A 27,582-nucleotide genomic window follows, 5' to 3' on the forward strand; every position below is an offset into this window, starting at 1 on the left:
GTTAATATAAAGGATCAGGTACAAATCTGCCGCAACAAAACTGAAAGTAAAAGCAATTAAACTTAAGTCAAAAGGCGCATCAGCACTGCAAGGTCAATAGCGACACACTAGGACTTCGCTTAAGCTGCTAATTATTTGTTTAAAGACCAAGTTGAAACAGGAAAATTCTGCTGTTCTTTTCCAAATTATTGGTTATAAAGAAAGAAAGAAGAAAGCACCATACTGACCTACAGCTACCAGTCAGGTAATTATGTAGCAACAGGCCATTAGGATTCTCTTGAGAAAGTATTCCTGCGAAGCCTGGAAGGCACTCCAAACTCAGCTGCAATTAATGAGATCCCAAAACATATAGTTCACAGCTAGTTCTCTACTTTGTAGGACCAAGGTTTTTAATATGGCACTGTTTGCATGTCTTGCTGCATTTGTCTGTGTAGACTTGCCAGCTGAAGATGACAACAGAGGCTGAAGAACAGAATTCAAGACAATAGCTCTACCACTCTTTGTTTTCACTCCTTATACAGTTTATGGTGCTCAGAGCAGAACACCATACCACTCATGCTGAAAAGACAAGGTACTTATTCTGTTTGAATCAGAAAGTTAGTCAGTTTACTTCACTGTTTACTTTTGCCCATTTAAACTTTCTGAACTCTGAATGAGACTTAATTTAGGGTGTACAATTCACAATGCAAGAACATGCAGGCTGCCACATTTTAAGGCTTTATGTACAACTTCAATTTCATAACATTTATAGAATTTTTAAGTAGTATGAAGAAATTAAGATATTAAAAAAGATACACTGTTTAAAATTTGAAATGAAACCCAAGATTCAGAACTCAAAGCTTATTCTACAGTAGCTGATTTAATACAGAACCCACAACTACAGCTTATTGTTAAATACCAGTCATTAAGGTAGTTAAGTGCAAACACTGCAATAATGGATAGTAAGGGCAGAGCACATTCTCTTATAGTATCAGCAGTTTTTCTTATTAAAGCAGTATTAACATTTCTGTAGGAAATAAACAGAACAGGACAGGAGGAAGGGCAAAAAAAAGAAATCAATTTCCCCTCCAGGCTCTTCATGTTTACTGGCAAAAAGCAGGATAGAGAACATTTATTTACCTTAGTTGATCCAAACAGGAATATGCTGCATGCTGTGTAGGGTCACTCAGAATAAACCTGCTTATTAATTATATTGCTTAAGAGCTGATGCTATTTTAAAAATCATCTATAAAGCTCCTTTTAAGTGTGAGCCCTCTATATCCTTTGACTGCATACTGTTCACTGTGGCTTCAAACAGGAAGTGTGGTAACAACGCTCTTTGACAATTACTTGAAGCAAGTAAAACCACAGGAAGAGAAAGAAAATAACTGCAGGTGTTTAACAAGATTTGCTCCAAAGCTCAGACTACTATTTAAGGAGAAAGGGAGAGGAAAAAAAAAAGTGAAGCATGCACAAGCCCATAACTAGATATGCCATGCCATGGTATGTCATGACACGATGCCCTACTGACATATTCATGTATGCACAAAGTTGTAACCAGGCTTACTACTAGTTTTTTAGTCTCAGTTTTCAAGAAAAAGAAAATTTTATAATTATTCTTGATATGGAACTATCATTCCATAAAGGACACTTTTTCCCCTTAAAGGCTCTGAACAGTTAGCAGCTTGCAGGATTGAAACAAGTGGTAAGTAGAAAATTATAATTTTAGAGTACATTTTTCAGACTTCTTCAATATTTTTCAGTATAAATCTCTAGTGTAGCAATACTATTTCCTCTTGCTGCTTAGCAGATACAGTCAAGTGGCAGCAAGAAATGAGGGGGAAGGGAGATGGTTAAGGTGTGACCAAACCAACAAAGAGGTTATGCTGGTGCCTGCTTCCATACACTTGAAGCTGTAACAACTGGTGGTTCTCAAAGGAAGTGAAAAGTGTTTAGTCACTTGCCATCCTCGTTTTTTGAAATAAAACAATCTGTACAAAAAAACAAGACATATTTTAAACTAACATGACCCACACAGAAATTGCCTTCATGCACAAATTCTAAATCAGAAACTTTATCTCACCACAGCAGTGCACTTGCAGAAGCACTATACCTCCCTTTCCACCTAGCAGAGCAGGCACTTGTGGGGACTATGACACTGCTTTTAATGAACCAATTATCTTTTTTGCTTTCAGATCCCAAGAAACCTGAGCTGCAAGTAACTTGCCAGACAAAGGACAACATTCAGCATCTATACAGGCTGAGCTCTTTTTCACTTCCTCATAGCCTTCCCCATTCCCATATCTATTGCTCCCCAGCCCCAAGTTCTTCAGGATTTAGTTTCAAGACATCGAAGAAGCTTCTTTAAAATTTGAGTTAGACTTTCTTGCGCATTTTCAAACATGGAACACATAGGTCCTGACTCTGAAAGATGTTACTTTGTTCATGTCTTTATGACACAGTTTTGAACATTACAACTAAAGACATTTATAAGATTTTATTATAGTATTTTACTTTGGGATTATTAGCCATTTGGAGTCAAGGGTTGGTGGGTTTTTGCCCCTATTTATGCTGAAATGGTTTTCATTAACATATTTCCTTAAGAAACTTCAGAATAGGTTGTACTTCAAATCAATCTCAACACAAAGTAACAGCCATGAACAACTAAGTATTATGAGAGTATTTTGCCTCTGAATTAAAAGTCTCAAACCACAAGTTTCCTCACAACAAATGCACCTATCTGAGAAAATATATGGAATAGAGCAAAAGATATAGGAATAGAACAACAGCAAGTCCATAAGGAGAAATAGTAGGCTTTTGCTATCAGGTCACTGACATTGTGAGAGGGAGTTGTAAAGCAGGTGAAGGAGGGAAAGAAGCCTTTTGGGCAAGGAAAGAACAATTCATGCAGCGTGACAATGAACACACAGTTTGCAAGTGCCAGCTGGAAGCTTAAAGCAGAGAGCCTTTGAACATTTTCAAAACACCTTGATAGTGTGAAAGCTCAAACATTTGTTTTATCAATTACAAGTGACCTGTCTCCTCTGCCCCAGTTGTTTTTTCAGTTAAGCGGCCATGCCCTTGAAAAGTCCTTACTTCTTTGTGCGCAAAACTAACACACGAAAAAAGTATTACACTGGTCACACTAAAATTCCCTATGCCCAGTCTGAAACAGAAAAGCATAGTTTTTCAGGACTAAACCAAATTTAAAGTGCAATATATGTCAGTGACTGAGCAGTGCAGGTAACCTTTCCCCTAGCACTGACATTTCAAAGCTTCCTGTGTCTTTAACTAATAATTGCTTTCAATATGCATGGGTTGAATGTAGCCTTCTGAAACAGCTGATACATAGCAGAGATTATTTCCCACACATACATGCAGACAGAAACCTACTTCTCTGAAAACCGCAGCACAGAACATCTGATAGTTCTCCACTATGAAAATGTAGAAAGACTAACAGAAAACTAATCATCCAGTTTTATTTACTACATAGCAGGAAGACAAACTGAAGACAAATTAAATGTTTTGTCCTACATAAAGCACAGTCTAGGCATAATTTATTTTGCCCTACCTACAAAACCAGTGAGTTAAGAACACCTGAGAAGCCCTTTAGAATCCACTCCTACAGTTGAGGAAATCTGATTTCATATTGCCTGTTCATTCACATTAAAAGGATATATAAATCCTGTGAGTCTAAGTTCCACCTGTTGTATACCATTATCTTCTTAAGTGGCAAGCCTTATTGAAGGTAACACAAAAGACGACTTTTCTCGGGCAGTTTCCTTGTTAATTCTAGCAGGTAACAGCAGCCAGAAAGATGGATGCATTTAAAGATACTTGCCATAGCTACACGTGCTTTCAAAAGAAAGCACGTGAGAGGGCGGGAGAAGAGGAAGTGTTGAATTGCCTGTCATTTTCCTCTTCTCCCATTGATAGCCAGAGACCTGCCAGCACACTACTGTGTAACACACAGCACAAAGTGACACCTGGACAGGAGGGTCAGGTTTCATCTTTGTCTAGCAGCATACAGCAAGAGATGGTTCTCTTCCTCTGCCTCCAGACACTTCTTAAATCACTTAAGGGAAAAGTAGCAACAAAGAAGTTGAGTTTATGTATCATAATTTAAACATGCCATAATGCAGAAGTGTATCCTAATTGTATACTCCTTAAGCAATTGCAAAGAAAATGAACTGGAATACAGCTGCTAAATAAGGAGTATGCACAGAGATACTCTAAACTTCCACAGCACAGATAGTCCCTCTCATCCATTAAACGCAAGAAACCTATGGAACACCATGACTGTGTGCATGTACCTGTGCATTTGAAGCCACAAATACAACCTGTAATACAGTAACTGCAACAGTCACAAAGTATTGCATTCATATGGTTAAGGCTATTGTGCTATATATAGCAAGTACACCAATAACCAGAAAGCTAACAAGCCTTCACTTCTACAAACCTCAGACAGCTAGTCTGTATTAAGAACAACTACAAACTGAATAAAGTTTCTAGGATCAGATGCTAAAAAAAGATTTCACGTGTTAGGGCTGCAACCAGTATGAAATGACATTTTGCAGGTCAACAGCATCTTTTATTTTCCCAAAACAAACATTTTTTTTCAAACAATGAGATTTAGGAATGAAAGAATATTCTTCAGGAGATTATTTCTCCTCTACAGTTGTTCACACTAAGCCATTACATACTCACAAGTAGCCACAGCTCATTAGTAGCAGTAATACCAGTACCAACAGAGGGCTGCTTCACAGAAAAAAAAAAAAATCCTATAATATGTCTTATTTTGGGACCACCTTCAGACTGCAGTCTGATTCAAATACTATGTATTAACTGAGAGGAATTATTGCTTTTTTTTTCTTCTCCCTCCCACGCATTAAGAATCACTGCAAATGATCCTTAATATAAAATTGAATTTGAGTTCTTAGTCTGCAGAAGAAATACTTGATGACAGAGAGCTCTTAAATGTCTTTTGCAAAATGGTGATATTTATCCCCACAATCAAAGGCAAGAGTAAGAAAAAATGTAAGTGCAAACAAAATCTTGAAAATCCTTACCCATTTTCATTTTGTGACAGTTGTTTGGGGTTTGTTTTTTTTTTTAAGCGCATGTCAAGTCTATTGTTTGGCAAGCCTGTGATGGACACATCCATTCTAAGTGAGGAGTGCTTTGTTTCAGGCATCACCAATACGGAGATCTGACTGCAGTCAGCCCCATAGCACAAACCCTGAGAACTGTGATAGGCCGTATCTTCACAGGGACTAAGGAATCTAGACCATGTCTTACTAACAGTACTAGCCCAAGCTGGAACTAGACAAAACAAACTGCAACAGCTGCATACTTGCAGATACACCACAGCAGGGTTTAATCATAAGCAATCACTTTACAATATAAGCATCTGTAGCCCTACTCCCCACCCCTCCCCTGGTCCCCCACCCACTGAACTCTTCTGTACAGCAACAGTCCAGACAGGAGTTATCTCCCCCTTGAGCAGGGACATGACTCAAGGTTGAGAGACCCCTTAACCAGCATCTGATACCAGTAACAAGGTAAATGATGTTTTACACTAAAGCTTGAAGTATCACAGAACCATAGAGTACGTAGAGTATTCTAGAGAATCACAGACTTGGAAGGGAGCTATAAAAATCAAGTCCAACCCCCTGCTCCTCACAGGACTACCTAAAACTTAACTATCCGATTAAGAGCATTGCCCAGATGCTCGTACTTTGCCAGGCATTAGGCTGTGACCACTTCTCTGGAGTTGGTTCCAGTGACTGACCACATTCCTGGTGAAGAATTTTTTTCTTAATGTTTAATCTGAACTGTCTCTTATGCAGCTTTAGTCTATTTCATCGTGTCCTATTGCTGGTCATTGGTTGAGAGATCAGCAGCTCTCCTCTGCTGCCCCCCTTGAGGAAGTTGCAGTCTGCAACAAGGTCACCCCTCAGCCTTCTCCAAGCTAACAAACCAAGTGACATCATCTGCTCCTCCCAAATCTTGCCCATGAGATCTTTCACCATTTTGGCCATCCTCCTCTGGAAACACTCTCTAATAGTCTTAAGTCCTTCTTTCATTGAGATGCCCACAGCTGCACACAGTGCTTGAGGTGGAGCTGCAGCAGAGCACTGTGGAGTGATACACACACCTCCCTCAGTTGGCTAGCAATGCTCTGCTTGATGCACCCCAGGACATGGTTGGTCCTTTTGGCTGCCAGGACACACACTATTGACTCATATTCTACTTGCCATCAACCCAAACCCCTAGATCTCTTTCTGCAGGGCTGCTCTCTAGCCTCTCATCCCCCAGTATGCATGTATGTATAACCATATATATGCCCTGCCCCAGGTGGAGAATCCGGCACTTGCTCTCGCTGAACTGTATACAGTTCATGATTACCTAACTCCTTAGCCTACCAGATCTCTCAGCAAGGCCTCTCTACCCTGGAGCGAATAAACAGCTCCTCCTGATGTAGTATCACTGGCAAACTTCCTTAATGTACATTTGACTTTCACACCCAGGTAATTTACAAAAAATATTGAAGAGCACTGACCCTAAAACTGACCCCTAGGAAATCCCACTGGTGACTGGCCTTCCAGCCTGATGTACTGCTACTCCAGACCCTTTGTACTACTCATCAGCCAATTGCTCATCCAATATATTTTGGACTTGCCCAGCCATATGCTGTACAATTTGACCAGAAGGATACTGTGAGACACAGTATCAAAAGCTTTGCTAAAATCCACTCACTTCCCTTGGTCAACTAAATAGGTGCCTTTGCCATAAAAGGGAATTAGGATGATTAAGCAGGACTTTTCACTCATGAACCTGTGCTGGCTATAACCAATGACTGTGTTGCCTCTCAAGTGTTTTTGAGTAACTTCTAGCATAACCTCCATAACTTTACCGGGTCCTGAAGTGAGATTACCAGGGTGCCCTGTAATTACCAGGGTCTTCCTTTTCACCCTTCATGAAAATCAGATTAAATAACTGCTTAATTACCATTCTATTATTTCTTTATTGACTACCATTTCATTTTCGTTCAGTGATTATCATTTGACAATCATAATTTAATCATTAATAAAACCCTTTTTAAGCTAATCCCGTAACAATGGCTTCTCTTAATAATTCACCCGCAACAAGTCTTTTTACACAGTAGCCAACACGAACAACTCTATCAAAGTTTAACTAAAGTTAATGAAGTTTCTTAAACTTCAAAAAAGGTAGAGAGATGTGAAATTTTAAACCCAAAAGACACTATACCATAACATATGTAGAAAAATAGCCAAGCAGATAGTCAACTTTAAATAATAAAACATGGTGCACAAGACAAATCTCCAATGCTGAACTGCAGTTTTAGTGGAGATACCAGCATTATTGACCTAGTTAAGAAACAAAGTGCTCTACAAAAAAACAAGTTTCAAAACGTTCCAGAAACATTTTAACAAAGTGAGTACTCTAAGCAGAACAGTTACTGCTGTTCTGAAATCTGAATGCATAGGAAGCTAAATTGTCTCCTCAGAAATGGCATGCCTATCTTGCCAAGAAACACTGAATTGTGTTCCCTGTGCACCCACAAAAACCTCAAGGCCATTAATGCTAAAAATGCTCATTTGGAAAATGCCCTGCAGTTCATATCTTAGTGGTGGTGAAGCCACCTGAAGTTCTACTGTCAGTGTAAAATACTATAAATCTTAAATGGTTTGGCTTTCTTACAAAATGCCTATGTATACAGTGGCATATGGCTTATCTACATTGGTAGGCATCCAGTGAGCAGGAAAACCTACAACAATGGTTTGTCAAAGCTAAGACTTATTTTTTAAATGAATTTCACATTTATAAATGCTACACAGGTTCATTTCAGCTCCCCAGACTGAAAGCTGCTGACAAAACCAGAGGCAACTTGCAATGCTTGCCTACGAAATACAAAAGAAACTTTATGAACCTCAATTCTTACCTCAATTCTTAGTCAATGGCTCGCTATAAGGAAACAAACAGGCAATGCGAAAAGTGTACTCTGACACCAGATAACCACTGGATGACCCTATTTGAACTCCACAATGAACTTCTAATTATATTAACTACAACTATTCAAAATTGTGTTCTCATAAAATAGACAATAGACAGAAAATACCCACACAGCATATAGTTACAAATTTTACTTCCATGTCCTCTTAAAAAGCAGACATATGGATAGGATATGATTTTCTCGATGCACATTCAGTGCAACAATTTAAAGACCTTTCATTAATAAACTGCAGGGAGTATCCTATGTTACAAACTATCCAATCTTACCTAAGAGCCTACTAACAGAATGTTAAGTTAAAAAAAGTTTCACAACAAACAACCGCTCTTGTAAATTCTGAGTTTTGGTGGGGTTTTTGTTTGCTGTGTTTGATGGTGTTGCAGTTTTTCTTGTTGGGATTTTTTAAGAAAAAATTTCAATCTAATTTCAGTTTCTAAAAACATGAAAAATCCTCCTGTGGAATGAACTGTGATAAATCCAAACATTCCTCAGATCTGGAGCAGCTTCTTGGCTGATGGTGCAGGAGGGTGGGTGGGAACAGCCACTGGGCATCCAGCTGCAGGCAGACCAGCCCTCCTCAGGGAACAAGCCCTTGGTCAGACATCTCTGCTCAATTTCCCTACCCCGAGGTAAGGCCTCACTACTGCTACACACATCTGCAAGCCCCTTCAGTGAAGATAACTGTCAATTCTTTAAAAAGCTGGAGGAGGTACCAGATAGATTACCAAGGTTTTCTTTTTCTCACCAGTAAAAAAGCTGATTCACCTGCACCACAATTATTAGTTTATTCTGATTGCAAAAATGCTTCAGCCAGTTGGCTCTGACATACTCATGCATCTGATGTTCTCTTCCTTAAAAACTCTGCTTTTTATTTGCTTTCAAACATATTGTGTACTAGAACCAAACTTCCTATCATTTCTCCAATACATTCAAGACTAAGCTCATGTCTGTCATGGTTTGAGCATGTTTTGAGGGTGTTTTTGTTCAAGGCTTTTTCCAGCCAAGCGGAGGAGGGGAGTCTGGGAGGAAGGAGAGACAGGACACCTGACCCAGGCTAGCCAATGAGGTATTCCATACCATAGCACGTGATGCCCAGGATGGATACTGGGAAAGAGAGAGCTGGAGGGATGGAGCTCTAGAGGAAAATGGAGGATGGAGCACGTGGTGCTCGGCCGGGCAGGGTGGAGTGAGTTATGGGTCGGTGGCTGGTGGGGTGTTGTATTCTTTTCGCTTGTTATTGGCTGTATCATTATTATTGTGTTATGCCTTAGCTATTAAACCGTTCTTATCTCAATCTGTGAGGGCTACATTCCTTGGATTCTCCTTCCTAACTCTCCAGGAGTTGGGGGACTTGGTCTAAACCACGACAATGTCACACAATAAAAATTACATTCACTACTACATGACGTTTGCAAAGCAGTATCATGCCAGCTGTTCAACACAAGCTGGTTGAAAATTAATCCCAACAGTATTTTTTCCTCCTAAAAGAAGTAGCTGGGTTGGGCAGAAGACACCCAAAAACATTAAGAATCACATGAAAGGAAAGTAACTGTCCAGATCTAATCTCAACCCCCACTAGTGATTGAGACCCTCAGCTACACTGCAAGTAGTTTTGCTTTACACACAAGAATGCTGGAGCACAAAACAAGCCATTCTAGAGCAAAAAAGCACAGAGAGTTGTAAGCCTGCTCTAAAGATTTAAACAGCATGACAATGTTTTCTTAATTTTACCTTTACAGTCACTAGTTTGTTAGCCTTCTTGTTGCTAGAAAACATATTTTGTACACTGCAACTCACCTCACAGCAAAGCTATCTGCTTCTCAATGCATTTTGTAAAACAGTATCTTTCTATCATGCTACCAGGTGTTCAGAAACAGATGTTGTGAACACTGTCAACCACAGTGCTTGTACTATCTGGAATCTTAACTAGGCTCTAATTTCATTAAATAAAAACTAACAAGCTCTCCAGCTCTTCCTATCAGGCTTGGTTTCCAAGACTGCCTGGAAAGCTCTATTTTGGATTATCGAGTAGCTACACAACATCACATGACCTTCCCAGAAAACACCCCCCCCAAAAAAAAACACAAAAAAACCCCCCACACCAAATAAAAACCCTGCAAAACATCGGTAAACCAACCACACCACAATCATCCTTTTCTCCAGATGAGAGTACTTCATCCTTCAGCTCAAAGCCACACAGCACTTGCTTCTTACTCCCTCCTAGCTTCCTAGTAGCTTTCAGTTACGGTTATGTTCCTATGCTACAATTTCTGCCTTTGAAAGTCTTTTATCTGTGAATTATACTATTATACTAGCACAAACTACCTCATTGTTTTTACGTTTTTACGAAATCAGAAACCTGTTTTTGAAAGAAAAAAAGTAACCAAGAACACGATGGATATAAAACTGGATTTGCCATTTGTTACATATATTATGTCTATAGAAGGAAGAGGTTGGTGCTCATTTGTCTGAGATGTAGTTTCATGCATAATCATTGTGCTGCATTTAACTCATTTCTCATGTGGGCACGTCAGGAGGTGCCAAACATGCCTGCATGAAAGGACAGCTTTTGCAAGCAGGGTTGTGGTACCCATGCCAGACAGGACTCCAAGGCAGATTATGGAAAAGGAGTCTGGACTAGCTAGAATAGCTCCCACATGACATGACCCAGACTCACTTAACATCACAGCACAACCCCATCCCAAACATCTCCTGCTTGCCTCCCCCGTGCTCTGTACCTCACACCCTGCACAGGCATCTGTGTGGAAAAGGGAACTGATTTGTGCACAGGTGGTACTTCAGAATCAAGAACTAGCTCTAATTTTGTTTTTAAGGTAATAGCCTGCAATGCAGTGTATTTCTATCTTGCATGAAGGAATCAATGCTGCATGATGTCAAAAACACAGTAACCACCTCCAGATTACAGTAACAATAACAACAAAATACCTGGACTTAAAGGATCTGGATTTTTTTTTGCTTTCTTATTCTAGGATCTTCAAGCATAAAATGCATTTATGTGTACAGTGCTATTATAAAACACATTTATTTGTCAATAACTAGTAACCATAATCTTAAGAGAAGTTCAGAACACACAGCCAACTCAGACACTTCCATATGATGCTTTTGTGTCAATTTCACAGAAAGGTTCTATTGCCCTAAGGGGAAAGGGAGGTGCCTATGCTGGACACAGACATGGATTTCTCATTTAGCTGCTATCAGCTAAGAAGTCCCCTACCTATCAAGCCGATATTTTTATTTACTAAGAGCAATTAAGACAGCAATACAGTGTTTTCACCAAGGAATGAAAAATCGAAGTTACAAAGAATAAACATTGTATTAACTATTCTAGTCTACTTATTAAACATGGCATTCTTATTTCCATGGTCACATTGCCAAATGATAGCTAGATGCATGAAACAGAATTTTAATTAGGAAAAAAAAATTCTGCCCAAAAGCACAAATGACATTATTGGTATAACTGGGTAATTGCACCTTTAAAGCGATTTACAAATCAGCACTCCTGTACCCTGACACTCAGCCTCCAGGTCCCCATTCTTACTCTAACATAGTTTTAATCAATTTAACTCAAGTTAAATGAGTATATAGCTTAATGGTTAAAGCCACTGGGGGAGAAAAGCGAGGGAAGGAAGGCAATAAATATATACTTAAGTAATTGGTTGATTTGTGGCCGCCAAAGTGCTTCTACTACTTTGTACTTAACAAATTAACAACAACAACAAAAAAGTAAACCCCTGAAAATTAAGAGGAAAAATACCTTAAGTCTGAAATTCTGTTGCATAGACAAATGCCAGCTAATCTGAAGGTGGCCTGCTTTAGAATTTCCAGATACAAACAGAAGTGGTGATAAATGGACTGGATGTTCTTCCCGTCTGGTGAGGCCCCTACAATGTTGCTGTCCAACATTCTACACAAAGAGACACTAATGTCTTTGTTGAATGAAAACCAAGATCTTGAATTTCTAGCTTGTTTCATTATGTTTTGTTAAGGCATTCAGATGCCACTTGAAGAAAACAAGTTATGGGGAATCCATTGGAATCCCTTAGAAAACTATCCTGATGAGGAAGCAAGCTACATCTTAAAACTGCACCTCTCAATTTATGTATAATTCAGAGCTATACAAACACTTTATCATCTCTCCCCCTCAACTTTTTTCCTCCTTTTCTCAATTTCTCAACCTCCTCGTTCTACAGATGGCAGAACATGGGGAGCAGTACAAGCAAGCATCTGGAATACAGATATGGGATGTGAGATCACGCATCACTTGCCTTTTACCATTATTTTCATTATGTATGACGTTCCAAATAAAAACATACAATATATTGTTTTCTTTCAAAATAAAATTAATCAAGTCTTTGTAGAAATTTTCCCTACTTCATAATCTACTCTGATATTTTTTCCATGCATATATTCTATTTGGCTTTGTGATTTTGTTCTGTATTCTAAACAAACAAACAAATAAATAAATTAAATCTCTATCAGTCTTACTTATATATCTAGCTTCTGTAGGATGATCTACCTGCTACAGCTCAAGTCTTAATGGAATAAAGATACTGGATTAACAGAGAAAACAGGAATTCAAGAAAAGTGAACCACACATTAGAAAACATAACACACCTTCCCCCGTAACCCTTCCCTCCAGATACTTGCACTATTTCACTGCTTTTAAGGCTAAAACTGGGATTAGATATAATTCATTGTACTTTTCATCTTTCTGCCAGTATTTCAAACAAAGCAATTACCCTCAAGGTGTGTCAAGTTGCCAGATACTGTAATGTTTCACCTCTTTGTATTGTCTCTGTTCTCCCTGCAGTACTGCACCGTAAGGCAAACATGTTGAATCCTTACCAGTGGGGAGAGGAGCCAAAAATTAGAAAACAAAATAGAAAGAGTAAGTCAAGAGGCTCCTTTTGTGTTGAGTCCACCTCTTCCATACAGCAAAGGTGAAAAAAGGCCTTTCAAAGATACCTGAACTAGGTGCTTCTTGATACAGAGTCCTACACTCACATTCCCAGAAGTTTTGTTGAAAGAGGAGGCCATGCTTCCTGCTCTGTGTTGTCTAGCATGACCTTCAGATATTGCCCTGCCAGATATTACCTGCTCCTTGCTTTCTCATCTCTTCCTCAAGAATTTCTATATTACCCTTCTCCACTTACATGTATGTTGAGGAAAAAAGAGTCACTAAATACTGCATTTTGTAATGGCCAAAATAGTATCTACTTAGAGCAGATGTTAGAGGAGTGTGAAATAAAATCTTATCACTACAAGATAGCACAGCAATGAAGTCACATTCTTTTTCCCATTGTGGGCACTTAAATTACACTGTCACATTACCTGACAGTATTTGCTTAACCACACTGAATTAACACTTTGAGGTATAAAACCCTAGCTCTAGACAGTTTGTTTGAGAGGAAGAAAAAGGGAAGAAATTAGATTATTTACAATAAAATATACTTGAAAACATTGTCAGCAATTGTGGTATGGATCAGGGGCATGCTGTTTCCAAGTAATCTTTCTCATTATGTTAGTTACCCACCTGCAATTAGGTAAGTAAGTTAAACAAAACACAGAGAGAAATACTGTTCTCTTCTTTCCAACCTTCTGACCTAAACAGAACTCCTAAGGGTAGTCAGAAAAATAAAGTGTTTTGACCATGGAGAAACAATCTCATGTGAAAACAATCACTAGACATACAGTACTTCTGCCGATAAACTTGAAAAGTCCTGAATAAAATATGAACTATAATGCTTGTGTTTCCTTGCTATGAAAAGAATGCTGCTGCACAGAATAAGAAACTTCATAAATATATATATATATATGAAGATTCAAGTTTTTCTCACATTGGTCAAAACCATTTGCCCACTTGAAACAGCAAAATAGAAGTTCCTTTACTCAAGACCTACTACAGAAGTCTTCCAGACAGCCAAGGCAAGATGTGATCTTTTTGTAACATACGTGACAAAGCCATAAGGAAAATGGCAGCAACAACCATTGTAGCTCTTCTTTACAGGAAACACTGTCAGGTTCTTCTAAGACCTCTTTTGTAAACTATGCTGATGAAGACTGCAGAACAAGTAACAGTGAAGTGAATTACACATTTTAGCTCATGATGGATTTAACATCAGATGCTTCCAAGTTTAAGCTTAAAAAAAAAAAAAAGAAGAATGCTTTGCCAATACTACCTACTCTGTTCTCCATGGTCTGTTGTCTTATTGTACTCTCAACAGGCAAACCTAGTTAATCAGAGTAATTTCTCTTGGCAAATATTTAGTTCCCTAGACCACAAGGTAAACACATTCAGAAGGATCATCCTAGCTCCAAGTGTTGCTACGAAAAACCATGACAGACCATTATAATTTCCTAATATACAAATCCACTACTTTGAGAATGGTGAGGCACAGAATAGGCTACCCAAGGAAGTTGTGAATGCTCCATCCCTGATACGTGTTCAAGGCCAGGTTGGATGGAGTCCTGGATGACATGATTTAGTGTGGTGTTTCTGCCAGTTTCGTTGTTTTAAGAGACTTTGCTCCTTTCCCCGGTTCCCCTGAACTTCTTAGAAGTTTTGCAGCCACTTTTGAAGAAGACATTGTAATAGGTCTGACATACATACAATCACTAAGCATCTCCATACTGACCTTTACAAACTTTGTGGTAAGCATTCTTTCTGCACACTACAGTACTGCTGGCTAACTCCATTATCAATGAAAGTTTAAGCTGTAAAATTCAATGGAATCCTCTCTGTACAAGAGAAAAAAAAAGAAGAAAAAAGACGCCTTTTCTGTTTTCACATTTGTCTTAATTCCATTGTTTGGTTGGTGGGGTTGTGGCAAATTTTTTTTTTAATTATTTAATAACATCATAGTATTTAATTTGTATAATCCTTTCCAGTGAAAGGTCTGGAGATGAGTCACTGAGGTTTTCCTGGAGGTACAATCAAGTCTGCATTTAGAACTGACATAAGTAAATCCACACAAATGAAAAGCAAGCAGCAACTACTTTGACCAAATTGTCAAACATCTGTAAGGTGACAACTCAGTTTACTAGACAAAGTTTCCCTATTTGAATGAGATTCTATCTCCTCCGATGCCACACAACTATTTGCTATTTCCTTTCAGAGTGTGAGTAGGGTGGGGGACATTTTCCTTGAATCTGCTGTCAAATACGGCCTGTGTGTATTTGGGAACAAAAAAATTCCTTTGCCTGGTGCAACAATCTTTATCTAAAAAGTTCAGATTGAAGTGTAAAAATATGCATTTAGATAAAAGCTCTTTAACATGTTTTTCCATTATGGGTGCTCCTTCTCAAATAAGGCGAAGGGCTGTTAAAAGGGGTGTTGAGCTCTTTAAATTTCTAACTTTGTTTTCACTAGAAACTTCTGAAAAGAGCGTGAGGTACAGTAGTTAAATCTAGCATTTAAATACAGCCTCAAATCCTATCCCAGTCCAAAACACTTCCCTCATTTTTTATACCTCACAAAAATTCAAAGAATTCTGTAACTTGGACCCAAAATGTCTCCAAATATTTTACAGGTGCCAGACTTTTCCCTTCCCACTTCATGTACAGTCAGCTTGGTAGCATAGACATTAGAGACTGCATACAGGAGGTACGAAAATGGAAGGCAACAAAACATCGTACCTATCTTGCCAGAAAAAATGGCTACTGTCTTTCTCAAAATACTAGAAAACAGAACTAAAATAACTAAACTTTTGACATCACTGTTCTTTATTATAGTAAGTACATAAGTATGATGCAGTTACACCATGTCTTCACCTCCAAGATGCACTTACTCTGAAGTGGATTTGATTTCTCCTTTTTCTCCCCACACAGAAGGGCAATGGCTCACATGCAAGGTTCAGCATGAAGGCCAGATATTGCTGCAATCCTTTCATGGAGGATAATCAGTCACTTCCCCAAAGCCCTCTTTGTCTGCCACTCTGCACAGATCATTTGGTTTAAGGTATTTATTATTCAGTCTCTCCCTCAAACAAACACCCCCCCTCTTCTTCTAGACATGCAGCCAGAACTGTGACTGATGAATCAATATCCACAGCTAGGTAATTAATGAAGCCTACTGAATTCACATCAGTAGCACTATCCCAATTCATTCACAGGACTTCCCATGTAAATGGATGGGATTACTGCATCCTAAATAAAGAACACTTAACATTAATTTATCTAGAAAATATCTGTCATAATAAGCATAACCACTTTGGAAGCACCAATGCAAATCTCACAAATAGTCCCATGAATGCATACACTTTTTTTTTCCAATAAATTAATTTCTCAAACCCCTGCATCTTTAAACATTTTGTGCATATATACTAAAAAATTCTCAGCTTGAAATTAATTCCTTCATGCTCTTTAATTGGTAACAATGAATTAAGTGTGAATTCTCCAGGAAAAACATTATCAAGTTAAGACTCTAAAATCACAAAAAATAAAACTCAAAAAACAAATCCCACCCATAACCAAGGTTTTTTACTACCAGTTATGAGAACAAACTTAAAAGTGTTATGTTAAATGAGAGAAATTCCCCAAGCCTAAACCAAGATACACTTAAAAGTAATGAGCAAAGACACTGGCAAGACTTAAGTCATTGATCTATCTATATTTTAAAAAACACATAGATTTCAGTCTAAGGGTGAAAATTAAAAAGATTTAAAAAAAAATCCCTAGGGAGAATTAACAGGCACACAAGTTCTTCTAAATACTAGGCTACCAGCTTAATTTGCTCATCTTCAAATGTGGCCATCCCTCCATTGGAAAGTTGCCCCCATTATTTTCCCCAGGCCCTTGTTGCTAGGGTTGCAGCTGCACAGCCCATTTCTGTTGAAGCACATGTCTTCAGAGGGGGGCACAAAGGGCTCCATTATTTCCTCCTCTGAGCAGGCAGAGCACCGCCAGAATAGAGCATTCCCCTTTCTGCCCCCACCAGAAAACAGGCAGGCAACCCCAGCACTCACTCATGAGCATTTACATATGAAGAGCTGCAGAAGGCATCAGGTGCCCTGGCTGAGCTGCCTGGCACCACAAGTTGTCCCCTTCAGGCAAGTGTCTTCAGAAACTGCTCAATTATGATTAATTTTATTAATTAATAAATTAGTTTGTTATGTCCTGTTCATGACTTCATAGGAAGTTCACACTGTAGTTCAACTTAAGGAATAAGGAAATTATATCTGTTTTTTTAAAAAAATCACTAAGAACCGTCTCCTAATACTTCTAATCTTCCAGAAAGAATTGTGTTTAAAAGTCATGGCCTTTTCTGGGACATGCAGATAGAGGACACAAAGCCAGAAAAGGACACAATGACCAAATGAGCACACCATGCTTTGGTCTACAGCACTGTTCATGAAAGCTGAAGTGCCTTCCCAAAGCTTAATTTAAATTGTTACTGGCATGAACAGCTGGATTCATTATATGAACATGCTTACACACTTGTGCCACTGTGAAGGAGAAAGGTATATGGGCTGTGCTTCAATCCAGAACCTTCAGCAGAAGTCTTAAATAAATTAGAAAAAAAAACCTATAAATAAAAACAACAAAACAAAAAAAAAACCTAAAAACTATTAATTGGTTTTTAAATAATTAAAAACTACTAACTCTCCTGCTGGAAATGGGAGCACTGGCTACCTTGGATTTCGAGAAGGATGAAGTTATCAATGACTTCTTTGCTTCAGCCTTCAGCAAGTGATCTGACCACACTATCCAAGCCTTGGGAAACAAATGCAAGAACTGTGGAAATGGAGATCTTACGACCACTGCAGGAGAGCATTACGTTCAAGATCATCTTAGGAACCTGAATGTGCACAAATCCATGGCACCTGATGAAATCCATCAGCAGGTCCTGAAGGAGCTGGCAAATGAAGTTGCTAAGCCACTGTCCATCATATTTGAAAAATCGTGGCAGTCAGGTGAAACTCCCAATGACACAATGAAAAAGAGAAATAGAACCCGCTTTTCAAGAAAGGGAAAACAGAAGATCCAGCGAACAACAGACCAGTCTGTCTCACCTCTGTGCCTGGCAGGATCATGGAGCAGAATTCCCCTGGAAAACATGCTAAAGCACATGAAAAACAATGAGGTGCTTGGTGACAGCCAACATGGCTTCCCCAAGGGCACATCCTGCATGACAAATTTGGTGGCTTTCTACAACAGGGGCTACAGAACTGATGGATAAAGGCAAAGCACTTAACATCATCTACCTGCACTTGTGCAAAGCATTTGACACTGTCCCGTATGACATCCCTGTCTCTAAATTGGAGAGACATCAATTTGATGGATGAACCACTTGGTGGATGAAGAATTGGCTGGATGGCCACACACAGAGAGTTGTAGTCAATGGCTCCATGCCCAGCTGAGGACTGGTAATGAGTGGTGTCCCTCAGGGATCAGTGTTGAGACCAATCCTGTTCAACATCGCTGCCAGCAACATGGACAGTGGGATTCAGTGCACCCTCAGAAAGTTTCCTGATGACACCAAGCTGTGTGGCTCGGTTGATACACTGGACGGAAGGAATGCCATCCAGAAGCAGCTTCGCATGTTTGAAAGGTGGCCAATGCCAACCTCATGAAGTTCATCCAAGTCAAATGCAAGGTTCTACACCTGGGTCGGGGCAATCCCAGGCACAGCTACAGGTTGGGCAGAGAAGAGATTCAGAGCAGCCCTGAGGAGAAGAACTTGAGGGTGTTGGTCCATGAGAAAATGAACATGAGCTGGCTTCAGTGGGTGCTCACAGCCCAGAAAGCCAACCGTATCCTGGGCTGCATCAAAAGAAGCGTGACCAGCAGGTCGAAGGAGGTGATCCTGCCCCTCTACTCTGCTCTCGTGAGACCTCACTTGGAGTATTGTGTGCAGTTCTGGTGTCTCAACATAAAAAGGACATGGAACTGTTGGAACAAGTCCAGAGGAGGGCCACGAGGATGATCAGGGGACTGGAGCACCTCCCGCATGAAGACAGGATGAGAAAGTTGGGGCTGTTCAGCCTGGAGAAGAGAAGGCTGCATGGAGACCTCATAGCAGCCTTCCAGTATCTGAAGGGGGCTATAAGGATGCTGTGGAGGGACTTTTCATTAGGGATTGTAGTGGTAGGACAAGAAGCAACGGGTTCAAACTTAAACAGGGGAAGTTCGGGTTAGATATAAGGAAGAAGTTCTTTACTGTGAAGGTGTTGAGGCACTGGAACGTTGCCCAAGGAGTGGTAAATGCTCCATCCCTGGCAGTGTTCAAGGCCAGGTTGGACAGACCTTGGATGACATGGTTTAGCGTGAGGTATTCCTGCCCATGGCAGGGGGGTTGGAACTAGATGATCTAAAGGTCCTTTCCAACACAAACCATTCTATGATTCTATCATTCTGTGGAAAGAAAGTATTCCTAACAAAATGTTTCTGAACTCTGTGTAACAACTGATAAAGTTCAAGGCATGTACACTCAGTACAAAAACAAGTTGTACAGCAATTTGTATCAAAACCAAAAAGCACAAGACACCAAAATACGCAGCAAACAGTGGTGCAATCTGATCAGTTATTTGGTTCATGCATTGTTTTGCCCTTGTACTATGATTTATACACTGACAAAACAAACAGCTCTTTGTTTTACCCTAAATGGTTAGAGATACTTACACCATTTTATCCTTGCCTGCCTGAAGTGCGACTCTAAGTACTGTAACTGCTTTGGTGTGAGAAATTCTTGGATCAGAGTGGTCATCACCATGTGTAATCAACCTCCCAGCATTAGGGCCCCATGATTGTTTAGATGAGAGTTTCCCCTTTAGAATAAGGATGAACTGCAACTTCTCCTCCAATGTGGGGAGAGTGGTTTCTATAGTGCCCTCACCATGGGCCGTGACACTTCTGCTAGAATTTACGTATGGTAGGAGAGGATTCAAACTCTGCCCAGTGAAGAACTGAGCTGTTAGTTTTCTAACCACCACGGTGTAAGTTCAAGCGCTCAGGTAGGATGAAAAGAGGTAATGAGTTTAAACTTAAACAGGGGAAGTTCAGTCTTGATATAAGGAAGAAGTTCTTTACTGTGACAGTGGTGAGGCACTGGTGCCCGAAGAACTGATAAATGCTCCATCCCTCGCAGTGCTCAAGGGCAGGTTGGGCAGACCTGGGGCAACATGGCCTAGTGTGAGGCTGGAACTAGATGATCTTAAGGTCCTTTCTGAACCATACCACTCTATGACTCTGTGATTCCATAATTGTTACTTGGATTGCTTTTGGTACCATCTTGCCTGTAAAAGTTAACAACTTCTTCTTAAGTACTGATTAGCATTTCTAGTGTCAGAGAAAAGAAAGCAAGCAAAAATAATTAGTTTTCACTTTGGACTCCTCTTCCTCAAGCAAAAAATTCATTCTTGAACAGCAAAAAAATAACAGAGAAAGAAATTAATCCTCTATGAGAATCCTGAGTATCAATACTTAACTCATACAACACAGTTTTTTGAGTCTGTGTGCAGTTGTTTACAGTGGAAATAGAGTATTTCACTGAAAGGAACCCAAACTGATCATTAGTTTTACATAAATAAGTACATATAGAGAATACATGGGATGCAAAAGCATTCTCAAATAGAGAGTCAGACTACTACACAGAAAGAAGGCAAAAGGAAATAGTTTTTCTAGGCCTTAACTAAAGGTTAGACTAGTTTTTCACTTAATGTGATCAGATCAGTAGTCCCTATACCTTAATGTCTGTCTCTTTAACAAGAGTTGGAAGAAACATTTGGGATTTGTGCCAGATCTGAGGAATCCAGGTCTCCACAGAAAGCAATGCGAATTGCTGCATTTGCTGTCCATAAGGTTACCAGAGAATCCCAACAAGGTTATGCAATTACCACACCCCCAAGGAGTCACTGGATGATGATCTCCAGATACAGTCTGAAACTATAAGGCCGCCATCTGTCCCATCAGCTAACAACTATGATCTGTACGCTAGAAGGATCATAGACTGAAGTATGACATTTTAACTCTGTGTTGATGCAGGACCTTCATAGTCAGTCTAGTCTATTTCCTAGTAACCTTTACAGAAACAGGTGAGATCTTCCCTAACATGCTTCTCCTTGGAACTTCTTCTGAGGTCTTTGAACACTATCCAAATATTTCTGAATGGGCACAAAGGAAGGCAGAGATGAACAAGCCTAGTTTTTGCATAGGAATTTCTTTAAAGTTCACATTTTGAAAAAAGCAACACAGTTCAGCTGTTCAACACAGTTTGAACAAGCATCACAGTTAACTGCCAGCATTAATAACCTAGGTTGGGTAAGGGGATAGTCAGGAGTCTAAATAAAGAAATCCTGAAAATACAACTGGTATTACTTGAGGATGATGACTCAAGTACTTCTAATGCAACATAAAGTTAATTGTTATTCTAATCCAGAACTTGTGATGCACTAGACTACAACTGTGGGCTTCCTTCCGTGTGAATATCTTATAAATATTTAAAAGTAGAAATACAGATTACAAAAAAACCCAAACAAACAGTACATGTACTATGCTATGTATTTTAAAACTTGATTCCACCTGCTCTTTTACTTAGCCTGATCTTATAAACCTCTCAGTTTCCTGTTGGACAGCTCTGTAACTAGAATGGTACAACTGGTAGGAAGAACTTCAATTTCTGTGTAGAAGATACACATTCGCTAGAGCACCAACCTTCACCTCCCCCTCCCCCCCCCCCAAAAAAAAGGAAAAATAACCCCAAAAAACAAACCCAAAACACCAATAAACTAACATTTGTGTTTCACATTAGACAGCAAGCAAGCCAGAAATAACTAGAAGGATAAAGAGAGGTAAGAGTCAGAGGAGCTACAGAGTAACACATAGTGGTACTGAAATAACTATAATTCTTGAACATGCAATGTAGTGAACAATGTTGATATTTGTCAAAAGAGTGAATTTGCTTTTTATGTCACTAGTACCTACATTTTTGAGCATCTTAAATGATCTAGTATGTACGTAAATTATTTTTATAGAGATCTCAAGCATTCCAATTGCTTTAGTGAGATGTACGCAAAGCAATCACCCTCTACCTGAGACTAAGACTTCAAAACAAATGCTGATTTTACTTGCTTTATAATATATTGATATCCCAGACATCTGAAAAATCTAGATAGCGTTGGTAATCCAGTAATAATAGTACATATTGGTCATCAGCTTTCACTCATTAATGCATTACTGGCTACTTTGACAGGGAAAGAGACAAAGCATTTGGGATTTTTGCAGAAGTTCCAAAAATTAGTCTAAAATGCTTTCTTTCCACTTCCTGATGAATAGCCTATTTTACTGTAATATTGAAAATGAAGGATCTCAAAAATAAAGTACTTGCTAAAATGTACAAATACTAAAAGGACAATGAAATAGTGAAAAGCCTTTCAGAAGCTTTTCTGAATTGCTGCTCATAATTTGTGAAGTGACAGATGTTTTTTCTTTTCATAACTGCTTGTTATTAATAACTGTGTTATTGAGCATGTCCTCAGAACACAATCAGTTTCTGCAAAACAAGCAGTTATTTCTGGATATATGTGAACATATCTTCCTTCCAGAAGATTCTTGCCTATCTCAAAAATGAAACAAACAAAAAACCACTTCCATACTTGAGCCCAGCTTGAACTACCAAATTAGCAATAGCTGCTGTGCTATTCTACTGTAGAAGCTTCCGCTAAGTAAATGCTACGTGACTTTGTTAAACATGTGGAAACGAAAGTGTATCAGTCTCTAGAGACTGGAACAAACACATGCTTTGTTGTATATTCCCAAACTTTAACAGAAGTCAGACTTTTCCATAACAAAGCTTTACATCCAGGAATTTGATGCCTATGTAGAAGAAGTTACTAGCCACAGCAATGCAATATATGAGGTAAAAAAACAGCTTCTAAGAGCCTCCACTGCTACATTAGTAACACATACCAAGTCCCTCATCCCCAAATGGCACTTGCAGTCAGTTTTTGCAGAGCTAGCAACTTTCCACAAGGCTTTTAAAACAAAAGTTTTCTCATGCCACCCCACAAAGGACTTCAAAGTACTGCCAGGTTATCCAGCAGCCTTCAAATTCTGGTCTTAACAGCATCACCAAATTCTGTAGCATCTAACTACAGCTATTTTGAGATACAAGCAGCTGAAACAGGAAGAGATATAAAGGTAACAGGAAAGGTTATAGTGTTAGACTGGAGGGAAGTAGAAAGGGAGAGGACAAGTAAAGCAGAGCAGAGCAAAAAGAGAACTATATTCATTAAACAGATCTAAAGTTTATAAACAATATGAAAGAACTGGGTCAGAGATTTGTTTGGGTTTTTTATTTTTGTTTGGATTTTTTTTAATAAATAAAAAAAAGAAGAAAAGGGGAAGTAAAAGCACTTGTAATGGTACCAAAACAGACAACCCACTGCATTAAGAAGCTTTGCTGAAATACCTAAGTATCCAGAGGCAAAATGTGCAGGAGACATTGAGGAGTTATATGGAAAGCAGAAGAAAGAGGGCATAGAAACAAACAAACCATTGTATTTGTAAGAGAGAACTTAACAAAATCATTTTCTAGACTGGCTTATCTGAAGGTACATAATGAAATTTTGACAGTAAATAATATTTTTCTTCCATGGCAACTGTTAACAGCAAGAAATGTCAGCAATCTTCCATGAGTTTGTTTTCCCTACAACAGAAAAATGAAGTAAAACATCTGTGTACAAACTAGTCTGGGGATCTGCACTGTAAAATCAGCTGGGACTACTGAGATTCATGTCACAGAGTGGCTTTTCAATTACTCAAGTCACAGTTCATTAAAAGGCAGAAAACATACAATACAGCAGCACCCACATCTCCTGTGACATCTCACATTAGGACCCTTATGTTAGCTGCATCTCAAAAGTCAGGTGGAAAATTAGGTAGCTAGATTTTCAGAAGTGCCAAGTACCCAGCGGTTTCCACTCTGAGCCTGATGGATTTTGAGAAGCAGGTGCTAGTCAAGAACAGATTTGTCTTTCAAACAATTCCTCTGGCACCCCCTTCCCCAATAATTAATTACAATGCTTCTCTATGCCTCCACTCCCTTCTCTACCTAAGGAAATTAGTATCTTTTCATGTAAGTGTATAATAAATAACAACTACCCACACATTTCTCTTTAAGAAAGGGTATTTCACATTTCTACCTCAAGAGTAAAAGCCTCTTCGCTAACAATACTGCCACTGACTTTAAAAGACTGCTCTTTTTAAAAAAGGTGTCTAGGCTGGCATTACCAGCTTTGTTTTTTAATTCACGCACATTAACTAAAAAGCAAACAAAAAATCCCAGTGAAGACACTGCAACTCCTTCACCACTATTTTCCTGCCGGAGTCAATTCAATGGGATTTAAGGAAGTTACAGCTTGAGGCCACTCTTCCAGTCCTTCAAACTCATGTACTAGTAAGTGAATGTGCTCACAGCATGGAAATGCAGCTCAGCCTCTGAACACGACTTATACCCAAGTCTGGCTGACCAAACTTGACTGACAAGAGTAACTGTTGACAAATACTTGGAATGAAGTCTCAACAAACCAGCCTCAAAAGAAAGGATGATCATGCAAAGAGATGAACAGATCTACTATGCAACAAGAATAATGGAAAATATTGCCCTGCTTACCCTTCCTCCTCAGTTTACTCAGTAACAGTTAACATCCCTGTTAGGATTAATAACCAGAAATCAAGAATGAGTAGAAGTATTAAAGACTGATATACATTTCAAAACAAAAAAAGACAAGATGTGCTTCTTCTGAATTGCCTCAGTTATAAGAAATAGGATTCTTGAAAAATGCTGCAGCTACTAGCTCATTTTTAAGGAGGCAGGAGTAGCAAAAAATTACTTCACTCATATTTCAGAAAGGAAATTATATCATAGAATGGTGTCTTGCTAGAAGCCTAACACAATCTTAATGAAGCATATTCCAAGAAACTAAATCAGTCTCTCCTGGACAGCAGGTAGCATTAAACAGCTCAAGCAAACTGCAACAATTCTGGACATAAATAAACACATAGACTAGGTATCTGTGAAACTATAAAAAGAAAGCAAAATGCCCATGAGATCTGCATGCCCAAAGCTGAATATGGGTAAGATTTTCAACAGTATTTGTATCTATGTGCCAAAGTCCTGAATAAGTGCTTATCAGAACACATGCCTCCTTCAAAACAGAGCTTAAACTGTTTTTCCTATTAAGGGAGCATCCAGTAAGCTGTACATAATGTTAAAAAAAAAAAAAAGTTAGAAATGTCCTTCACTGTGCTGTAAGAGTTGCTGTTTCAAAAAAAAGATAGCAGAGTGGAATTTTCTGTGGCAAGTTGAATGTGAAAGTTAAACTGGGCCATTAGCAAAAGTCTTGTTTGCTATTTTGTCTTTTTTGATACCTGATCACTAGTACAACAAAGAATATTAACCTTCTTCTTTTAACGAAAATGGACAGTTGCCATGGTTACAAGTTCCACATGGAATTCAAGAACAAGATTTAGATATGGTAAGGGAAATAGATCTCCTTCATTTGTGTTCGCTTTTACATCCAGCCTGCAAAGATCAGATTCTTAGCCTTCATATGAGCTCTTCTCGGCCTCCGAGTTACTTTACTTAATAGATTAAGTAACTCAAGTTATTTCATTCCACAGAATAGGATCCCTTAATTATTTGATACCTACAGGAATCTAACTTGACTATATAATGCATGAACACTTGTAGCTTTTCTGAATGGATAGGCATTGCACATTGGAGGGTAGCTACAAATCTGATGTAGAGAAGACAGACAATAAACACTAAGCAATTTGTGAAAAGGTCTTGGGAGTTGCATTCTGAATGTAGGCTAAACTGAAAAGCAAATCCTTCATGAAACAAAATATTAACATCCAACATCATGCATTTGGCTCCTTTTTCCTTAGAGTGAATAGTACATAAATTTCAATTAAATAAATGAACTAAAACTTCCTTTTGCCATTACTCTATCTTCATTAATCTATTATTAAATTCGAGTCATACAGAGCTGATTAGAGTGTGGTAGACGAAGCCTAAACACTTTCTTAAACAGGGAACTAAAATCCATTAAAACCTTAGAAAAGATGGCCCACAAACCAAATTTGAAAGTCATATACTACAAAAGTGAAGTAGAAGATTACATAATTCAGATTTTAAAGACATGCATGATTTTCTGTGGTGGCATTTAGAGACAAACACAATACATGAATAGCCTGCTCATATTTTAGGCTAGTACTTCTGGCTGCAACACTATACTGTAGAAGTGCTGCAGAAACTTCTAGTGCAAGATGTATGGAGTAAGGGCTTCCTTGACAAGCTCAAGTTTTTTACCGGCATAAAAGCATTTATCTAAAATTCACTACTATTTTTACACTACCTCCAGAATGGGAAAAGATATCTTTTTCCACCTTCTCTCCTACTGCAGTATTTTAGACTTTTAGTGAATTAGGTCATAAACAGCAACACTAGAATGGATAAGATAAGGATAACACATTTCAATTCCCACCCCCCACCCCCGACTGTTTTGGGTATCCTCTAAGCAGTTTTAAAGTACATGTTTCAGAGTATCATGAGACCAACAAGGAATATTCTAACTATGATGAAGAGCCTCAAGCCTTACACTTTCTTCTTCACATGATTGGAATTACATCTACCAACCATGTGGTCAGAGTCACACAACAAGGAACACTGGCTATGTGAGTGAAGATGCAAGTCCAGCCACATAATTGTAGAGGTAAAGGGGAAGGAAAAGTTGCAGTGTTCTAGATCAAGAGGCAGCAGGGAATGGCCCTCGTGCATTGTTCTTCATCACTGTCTTTCAAACTGACAGTTTGTACCTCAAAACACTCAAGATAAATGAAGAAAAGTATCAGGACTTCAGGCATGGGTTTTTGTTTTATTAGGCTAGAAAAAAAACATACCGTAAGATGCTTATTGACATTTTACGTTCACCAATTTCATAGCTGCCAGCAAGGCAAGTCAGGAAGGCTGTACTTCCTGACCTGGAACTGAAGCTTCCTGCAGACACTTCTGGAGCATGTACAGAAAGGGCATACAACAGGTTGGGAACACACACTGCACTTCACTTGTTTCTGGCACAGGAATGAAATACACATTTTGCACTGCAGAGTTTTTCTGGCTCCCTGCCACCCCTGCTTCGGAGGCAATAATGACTGACACCAGTGCTCCAGGAGAAGTCCTGTCTCTTTCCCATTTTGTCTTCCTGCATCAGCAATCATCCATGCTTCTGCTGCTTGCAGTACAGTCCTTATTCTCCTTTTCTGCCCTCAGTCATCTTCTTCAAACATCACTATTTCTTACCTGGTCTTATCACCCCTACATCTGCTACCCAACTGCCTGCCTTCTCTGCCATCCCCCCCGCCTCCATATGGTGGTTTTCTTGATTACAAGGTTTTAAGGGATTGGCAATTTTAAAGTTTAATTTTAAATTTCCTGATTGGGTTACCATTTCCTTCTTCCTTCACCCCACTTCTTACAGAGTCCTAAGGACAGAGAGTCTTCCTCCTCACACCCAATTCTCATTCTAAAATGAAATATTTTTTTCACA

General features: G+C 39.0%; 1 protein-coding gene across 5 annotated transcripts in view; it reads right to left on the reverse strand.

Annotated features, from left to right (window-relative positions):
• The window catches only part of CDC42SE2 (CDC42 small effector 2), an 81,392-nt gene that overhangs the window by 34,708 nt on the left and 19,102 nt on the right, over nucleotides 1-27,582 (reverse strand). The window lies entirely within an intron of this gene.

Source organism: Melopsittacus undulatus, chromosome Z, assembly GCF_012275295.1.
Source record: "Melopsittacus undulatus isolate bMelUnd1 chromosome Z, bMelUnd1.mat.Z, whole genome shotgun sequence".
Classification (NCBI taxonomy): Eukaryota; Metazoa; Chordata; class Aves; order Psittaciformes; family Psittaculidae; genus Melopsittacus; species Melopsittacus undulatus.